Below are 9,430 nucleotides of genomic sequence, written 5' to 3'. Positions count from 1 at the left end.
ACTAATGAATCATCGAGCCTTACATCGAAAACCGGGGATGTACTGTATGGTGACTAACATAATATAATAAAAAATCATTATTAATAAAAAAAAAAGAAGCACAGCTTTAATATCAGTGATATTTTTAAATACAAATCATATGTAAGTACTTTAAAGCTCATTTTTCTTGAAGCATCATCTGCAAAGTAAGCATGTGAAATATATGACAAGAGAAAGAATACGAAATCAACATATAATTTGTACCCAAGACAATGAAGAAAATAAAATCAAGTAATGAGTCATACTTCAGAATAAGTATTCTTTTCAGTACAATTACCCTTGAGCTCTTTTAGAGGATTAAATATGAGATTTGCATTCAATGTTTCTTTAGGGCTGCATACAAATGGATTTCATCAGTAAGGATTAGTACAATACACAGTTAAATGTTTCTGCCAATCCAAAATTCTACTATCCTCATATTTTAAAATGCAACTACAATTCAAACCCAGATTGGCCCATGTAGGACAAATTTCTTTCTTGTGTTTTTTATTGTTTGTGTCTGTGTGTGAGTCTATGTAAGGTTTAAAAAGGATATATTGAATCTGAATTTACCAATAACATATTTACTTACAGACCTGTTCCTGGCATAGGATTTTTTTTTTCATGTAATCATGCTTTATGTAGGATGTGTATCTAATTTCTTTTTGGATTTTTTTCACCAAAAAAAAAGACAGAATCTTGTCATTCTAATTAGTTTCATTTCCACATTTCAGGCACATAAGAAATATAATAATATTGAAATCTATAAGTCAGATGCTGTCTAAAGAAGCAAAGTTACAATTCACCTGATAAGGAATAAATGCTTTCTGAAAGATTGATATCGCTTTAATGGAACTTAAATTATCCTTCTTTTAAAAACATGAATTTTTACAATGTTATTTAGCAGTTACGTTTTATTTATTTAAAGAATATTTAGGCCTCTTATAAAAATCGGAATTAAGTTGGGACCTTGTCAGGCTGACATCAATCACAATCAGTTTGGGGTCAGTTATGTATAGTTATAGCTTTAAAAACAGTAGCTGGATAGATGGCCCTAATGAAAAAAAAAAGAGAATACAATTAGGTAAAATGTGATTCGAAAGTCAACAAAGATCACACTCAAAGTATTTTGCCCAAAAATGGTTATTGCATAATTACTTCGGCTAATCAAACCTGAAAACCATACAAGTTTCACCCAATGTGCTAAGAAAAACCATGGCATCTGGCTGAGTGTTATGTAATGGAGATTAAATTACCATGGATTAGTTTATCAAGTTAAGTCATAAAGCCATAAAGGAATCTGTGAGTATGCTGTGTTGCTTACAGAGAATATATTAAGAACACTTTAGAGCACTGAGAAGCTACATAACAGAAAAATCCTTGCTCAATCACAAATTTCCCTTTGGAAAAATTGTGGTATACATGGATTTGCCTATGCATACCTTTCTAGAATTTCACTGATGAAAGGAACTTTAAATCATCTAAGTCATTTTTATCACTTTGTATAAATTTAATTCATTTTGTAAATCTTAAAATTTTGGTACGAGAAGCAAATGTATGTCTTATAAAGAGTTCTTAAGTTACATAATATTCAAAACTTCATTCAATGAATACTTTTTAAGAGCCCACTAAAAACAGTCTCTAACAAATGAGAAAGAAAATAAATGTGAAATTATAGCTCTGCTATGAATTTGGGAATGATTTCCAAGTTCTGGGGAGGTGAAAAAAGCTTGGTACCTCGGTGGCTGGACTAAAGAAAGATATGGAAACAAGAAATGCAAGTTCTTCATGTGAGACCAAATTGTTCTCCTAAGGTTGAAGAACAGATAGGATTTAAAGACTTTTCTTGGGAAACAGGTCCAACATTTACATTGCATACATACAGCTTTATACTCTATTGGATATCAAACATGGGTACAGAAAGGTTTTTTTATTACTTGTAATAATTTGCAAAAGGCAAACAAAAAATTTGAGACTGCTGGTGGTTTCTAAAAATGAAATTACAATGAGTGAGAAACAATTATTTGCTTTCCTTCTTTTTTCTGCATTTAAAATAATAAACAGGTTATATTAAAAATCTGTTTCAAGAATCCTAAGGTGACCACTGTTCCATAAAAAACATACTTTGAGTCATTGTCACACACTAGTTGGAAAGGGGATGGATTTTACATATTGACCTAACCAATATATCTGGATTTATAAGATTTAAACATATATATCTAAGAAAAATCGTCAGTACACATTCTCACAGTAGATTACTTTAAATATTTAAGAAGATTAAAGAAGCTTTGTGGATCATTGTTAGAACACGTACTGTTTTCATCCCTTCTCCTTTCGTTAAATCATTTTCCTTTCTAATAAACAATCTGAATAGACCATGGATCACCTTCTCCAATATTTATGCACAGCGAAATCTAAATCCAATCAGCTTAAAAATAAATGTGTAACCGTATTATAAATGTATTTAAACTGGGCAGTGCTTGACTTTACACAGTACATCCAACCAAAAGTATTATGAACAATCTATACAGATATCTACTCACTAGCCTGCCTTATCAGTTCCCCAATCTATGTCATTGGATAAAAAATATCACACTTCTAAGTTTATTCTCTAAGTTGCTTTTTCGTGCCAAGCTATTGTAGCATGCAATCCCATGGCTTCTGAAAAATATTCTAAACTTTCCTACAAAAAGATATTTTAGATTTTGCTTTGAAGTAAAACACAAAAACAAAAAAATTGAAAAACCCGGTTAATTTTTGAAGGAAAACTATTCTCTAAGGCTCCAATCATGACATCCTCAAGAGATTTGACATTACTGTATGAACCCAAAGCATGTGCCTAAAGAGTATTTCTGCAGGGGATTGCCTATATAAAGGTTAGCAAAGGTCAATGGGAGGAAACTCAGTTACTTTAGTGGGAAAAATTAACCTTCAGAAATGTTATCAGCATGAATATATTTTTAAGCACACTGTGTTTTATCCTCATCTAATTGAATAAAATGGGATAATTAGATAAAATATTAGATTACTGTTTTGTGGAAGGTGGGTGCTTTCATTCTAATGCAAATAAACTTTGATAGACATTTAGATTCATTGGTCAGAGAACTGAATATCATTTGTATTGGACTATGTTGTCTGTTGCTTCTAGAAAAGCTTCAAAGTTTAAAGGTAAAAATAAACATGAGCAAAAAAGTAACTCCCTTTAAACTCATGATTTATTTCACTATGTGTCTTGAAACAAATCGAAGTCATTATATTGCACACCTAAGGCAAATAATAATAATCTGTTCCTTGGATTTCATTGTAGCAAATCTCAATGATTTATATCCAATCTTTCTAATGGTGATATGCAGTTCATTATTGGGAACATACAATTCTGAGTGAACATACAGAGCTATTTGTAATTGATCTCTTTATCAAGATTTAATATTCCTCATGGTTGAATAATGACTTTCTTTGGAGAATATATAAAGTTTTCACCTTACTTTTCCAGTGTTTTTTTCATCAATCATAGAGCTGCAAATAATTAGAGTGTCTTTTTGAGAACAGAGAGAATGGGAAAAAGTATAATTGTTAATTATTTGTAAGAGTTTTCATTTTAATTTTAGAACTTTTATTTCACATTAAATTATATTTCAGGGAAAGCATTAAAAGTTCCTAGTTTGAAACTCAATATTTCAATGTATCTGTCTTATATTTCTGAATGTTGTATATCTAAGAAATTATTACCTCTGATGGAAATCAATTCAGCTCAAAAGATTCAGCATTTGAAAACATCCAGCCAGTCTCTTAGATTTCAATGATGTTAAATTATTTAACAAATATTTTATATTTTTGTGTTTCCAAGATGCAGTTGAACCAGTTGAAAAAGATATGTTTTATATAAATATGCTGAAGAAAAGCTGACTTCAATGAAATTATAAATGCCTGCTCCCATCGGTTAAGTAAACAGATTAAGAATAACAAAGAACTTCACAACCATGTTGAAGAAGATACTTTTTTGAGACTAAGCTTGTCTTTGAGACTCCACCTTACTGAGATGGTAGCTAAAACCTTTTTCATTTACACTTTTATTTGTAAAATCAGTTTTTAATGTTTAGTTTACAATCTAATTTTTTTGTCATCCAAATTCTGAGTAATTTTAAATGTGATTAGTTCTGCTGTACTGCAAATGACTTACATGTACAAAAAGTGGGAAAATAAACTTGACTCAATGATCTACAGACGACCTTGAGTATATTAAGTAAATGGGTGTTCAAATACACAAAATATTGTGTTATTTTTTAAGCTTTCCTTTTGTATAACATCTGCTTATGCATTTTTACAACTTTATTTAACATATTTGTCCATAAAAACACTCTAGATTGCTGTATTCAGCAACTCATCACTGAAATATTGCCTTCGATCATATATGGCTACAGAAACTGCAAATTGTCTAATTAACTGCTCTTGGTTTACTATCCCCAAGGTTGAGAAGAGCAGACAGGGTGATGGCAGACATTAAATGTTAGAATATGGTAGTGAAGTCACCTATTGTCATCTAGTTTTCCTGGGACAGGCTCAGTTTATGCCTGCTGACAAGTGGAATTATTAATAATGCCTCTTTCCACTCTTAAAAGTGTCCCGCTTTTGATGATAGATTAAATTGTCAATTCTTAAAAAGGAAAATAGCATATCTTTGTATTAGACATTAAACAAAATCCTATTGACTTAATAGAAATCAATTATTTAGAAAGACCATAGTTTGCATTTTATGTTAACATACAGTCCACCTTTTGGACAAAACATCTGTATGTCTAAACTACACAGAATTACACTTATTCTTACACACACACGCACACACACACACACACATGCACGTATGAAATCCTTACCAGTGAAATTAAAAGTTAGAAATAGAAACATCTAACCATTATTTGTTGTTTCAATTGTAACTGTGTATTAAGTACATTAATGGAATAAAACTACAGCAGACAAAAGAGAATTTTCAAAAGATAAGTATACCAAAGTCTCCACCTTGAGATGGTAAGGTAAAGTTGAGAAAGACAATAAATACACACATATATGGGAGAATCAATATAAAAAAAGAAAAAGAAAAAGTAAAAGTGTGTGATGTTGAAAGTTCATATAGCCTAGAAAGATATTCAATAGAATAGAATAACCCTCATGCAATTTATTCTAAACAGGTGTAGAGAAAAATACAGACATATCTACAGCTATAGTACAACTACAGATAGACATATAGAGTATTATATTTTATGATTATTTTATTTATATAATCCATCACAAAGGGATGGAAAAGTAAGAAATATACTGGGACGTTTATTATTTGAGACAAATTCTCTCATATCATATACCAAGTAAAATCCAGAAAGAATAAATCTAAAATAAAAGAAATTATAAATAAAATGCTTAAACAATCTTTTAATTAAAAAATAATTATAATTATTATAGTTAATTGTAATAAATAATAATTAAGAATCAATTAGGAGTTAATTAGGAATAAATTTCAAATCACAAGTGAAATAAAATTTTCACAAAAGATAAATTTGACTTTTAAGTATTAAAACCTTGGAACTTAAAAAAGAAATCACAAAAATTTTAAAACAAATCCCCAAACAGGATATATCTGCGGCAAGAATGACGTTTATAAAATTACCAGGCATAACTGAAATGTATTTACAAATCATTTAAAAATATCATAAATCCAGTAGAAATAGTGTCAAAGAATATAAACAAAAAATCGTAGACTAGAAACAAAAGCCCACATTAATAAAAAATGTAAATTGTATTTGAAAATAAGTAGATAAAAATAAAAATAAAATCTATCAGGATCAAATTAACAATTTTAAAATCTAATAATATTCACATTTTGTTAGTTTTGTTGAGACCAAAAAAAAAAAAAAAAAAAACACTGCCAGCGGAAGCACAAATTATTTCTCACTTTCTGAAAGACTTTAGCTATATCCAGAAAAAGTCATATTCTTTAAATTGTTAATTTTCCTTTAGGAAATAAGTTAAAAGTAATTACTGGTGTATAAGAAATTTAATATTTTCAAGAATGTTACTCAAACTATAGTGTTAATATAATAAGCTTTTATAGTCTAAAGGTTGGAGGCTAAGTAAATATAAATGCGATTAAAATAATTATATTAGTATGGACTTGGGAAACTGACAGAGTTGTAATACTAAAAGAATAAAAGAAGACAGAAACCCATAAACGACATAATTGCAACCATGTGAAAGTGTATCAGTGCAAAGAAAAAAAATGTTTAGAGGAAAATGCTCTGAATTATTAAATTAATTATTCATCAAAGGTGAGAGTGATTTTTATGTTTTATTTTTAATTTTTAATGCATCAACACTTAACGGTGTTGAATGTATGCAAAGTTGAATTCAGTGGAAATAATTTTTCTATACCCTAAGACCTATCTGAAAATAATGGCTGACTTTCTATTCATTCAACAAGTAATCAATAATATATGCAAATTAATTATTGAGATAAAATTCATATGACAAAATTAACCGCTTTAAAGTTTACAATTCAATGGTATTTAATACATTCACAGTGTCATCCAACCATTATTATACTTTTTAAATATATTAATATAAATTATACTTTTAAAATATATGTATGGCATTCATGTATATCACTAAACACTGAATAGTGTTCAATTCAGAAATAATTGTTTTCCTTCTGTCAATTTTTATGACTCCAGTTTGTCACATGGTTATATGTTGACTTTGTAAGCAGAAATATTTAGGGGTCTCCAGAAAAAGGAGATACAGCTTTTGTGACACAAAAGTCATTTTAGGTCCCTAGCTGCCCTCCCTGCCACCTCTGCGGTACTTGCCCAAGCACACTTCCTGTAGAATTTCCTATGGGGTGTGAGAACTACAAAGAAATGCAAAAACCTCACTAGTTAAGGATTTTAAGGACACAAAGGGAATGCAAAAACTAACAGTCTCTATCCTAATCACATCAGAGACAATAAATCAATGGTAAAAACTCCCAGGGCTGTTTAAAAAGTAAGCAAAGCCTTCCATTCCTTACCTGAGATAAAGAGCCCAAGACCCTATTTGATTAATATTGGCTCAGGAAGCAGCCCATAGGCCATTCTCTTGTCGGACAGTTACCTCTGCCTCATTATAATGTTAGAGTGTCCACCCTAGGAGGACCACGAGGATCATTAACATATTAATATAGGATACGTGTATAGGTTCTAAGTACACCTCATGCCCACTTGTATAGGGGATGACAAAGGTGCCCTTTCTGAATATTCATCCTAACCCTAAAGAAAAGGAACACACTCATCCTTGCTCAGAAAGTCAAGGCTTTGGAAGTTATTTCCTGTGATCCCTTTATTTGCTGCAAATAATGTTTCCTTTGTGTGACCACACCACCTGGTGTAGTCTCTATTTGTAACTCACCAAAGAGCCCACTTAACTTTAGTTAGGTTACAACTTAAGGTGTCTCCTAAATTAATGAAGGCAGGTCTTCCTTTATGTCTTAAGGCAAAATAAAGAACTCAGTTTTGCTTGTTTTTTAAATTCATTTAAAGTTTTTCATAGGGGTTGGTGATTCCCTGGAATGTATCTAGATGCCTTCAGGGGTCAGCATGCGCCCTTTGGAAGGACATTGCTAAAATCAGCTGAACACTGAAGTTTTGTGTGATCATGTAATTTTCCATTATAAATCAAATGCCAACTTGAGCACAGGCATTGTGTAGTAGCAGTGTTCTCTAATAGTAACATAATCTTCCAGGTAGTCTGAATATACATCTGTGGGGAATACATTAGTCACTAAATTAAAAAGAGATAAACTTTTACGAGCCACTTTATTTTGCACTTTTTTGGAAGCAAGGACATTTTGAAGCTCATGAGAAATAATTACTATACACTTTACACAAGAACATTATACATATATATCATTTTACACCAAACAGCATAAAGGTTAAGTACCTGTGAACTGGAGTCAAGCTTACTGGACTCGAATCATAGCTTCATACTTAAAAGCTTCAAGGCCTTGGAGAGATTCCTGAACCTATAAAAATACAGTAAAATGGGAAACATAATAAAATACATATGCCATAGACCAATTATGAGAACTGATTGAGTAACTCTATTTATTTATTTATTTAGTTAGTTATATTTTATTTATTTATTTATTATTTATTTATTTATTTATTTATTTATTTATTTAAGGGACTGCTGTTTTATTTTATTTATTTATTTTTATAATAATATTTTATTATTACATTATGTTAGTCACCATAGAGTACATCCCTGGTTTTTGATGTAAAGTTCGATGATTCATTAGTTGCGTATAACACCCAGTGCACTATGCAATACGTCCCCTCCTTACTACCCATCACCAGCCTATCCCATTCCCCCACCCCGCCTCCCCTCTGAAGCCCTCAGTTTGTTTCTCAGAGTCCATAGTCTCTCGTGCTTCATTCCCCTTTCTGATAACCCCCCTTTCTTTATTCTTTTCTTCTCCTACTGATCTTTCTACTTCCTATGTTCCATAGATGAGAGAAATCATATGATAATTGTCTTTCTCTGTTTGACTTATTTCACTTAGCATTATTTCCTCCAGTGCCATCCATGTTGCAGCAATGTTGAGAAATCGTCTTTTTGATAGCTGAGTAATATTCCATTGTATATATGGACCATCACTTCTTTTTTTTAAATTTTAATGTTTTTTTTTAAATTATATTATGTTAGTCACCATAGAGTACATCCCTGGTTTCTGATGTAAAGTTCGATGATTCATTAGTTGCATATAACACCCAGTGCACCATGCAATACGTGCCCTCCTTACTACCCATCACCAGCCTATCCCATTCCCCCACCCCCCTCTCCTCTGAAGCCCTGTTTGTTTCTCAGAGTCCATAGTCTCTCATGCTTCATTCCCCCTTCTGATTACTCCCCCTTTCTTTATCCCTTTCTTCTCCTACCGATCTTCCTGGTTCTTATGTACCATAGATGAGAGAAATCATATGATAATTGTCTTTCTCTGCTTGACTTATTTCACTTAGCATTATCTCCTCCAGTGCCCTCCATGTTGCAGCAAATGTTGAGAACTCGTTCTTTTTGATAGCTGAGTAATATTCTATTGTATATGTGGACCACAACTGCTTAATCCAGTCATCTGTTGAAGGGCATCTCAGCTCCTTCCATGATTTGGCTATTGTGGACAATGCTGCATTGAACATTGGGGTGCATATGGCCCTTCTCTTCACTACGTCTGTATCTTTGGGGTAAATACCCAGTAGTGCAATGGCTGGAACATAGGGTAGCTCAATTTTTAACTTTTTAAGGGACCTCCACACTGTTTTCCAGAGTGGCTGTACCAACTTGCATTCCCACCAACAATGTAGGAGGGATCCCCTTTCTCCACATCCTCTCG

Source organism: Ursus arctos, unplaced genomic scaffold (assembly GCF_023065955.2).
Source record: "Ursus arctos isolate Adak ecotype North America unplaced genomic scaffold, UrsArc2.0 scaffold_2, whole genome shotgun sequence".
Lineage (NCBI taxonomy): Eukaryota > Metazoa > Chordata > Mammalia > Carnivora > Ursidae > Ursus > Ursus arctos.
The sequence above is the reverse complement of the archived record's forward strand: the minus strand, read 5'-3'. Positions refer to the sequence as shown.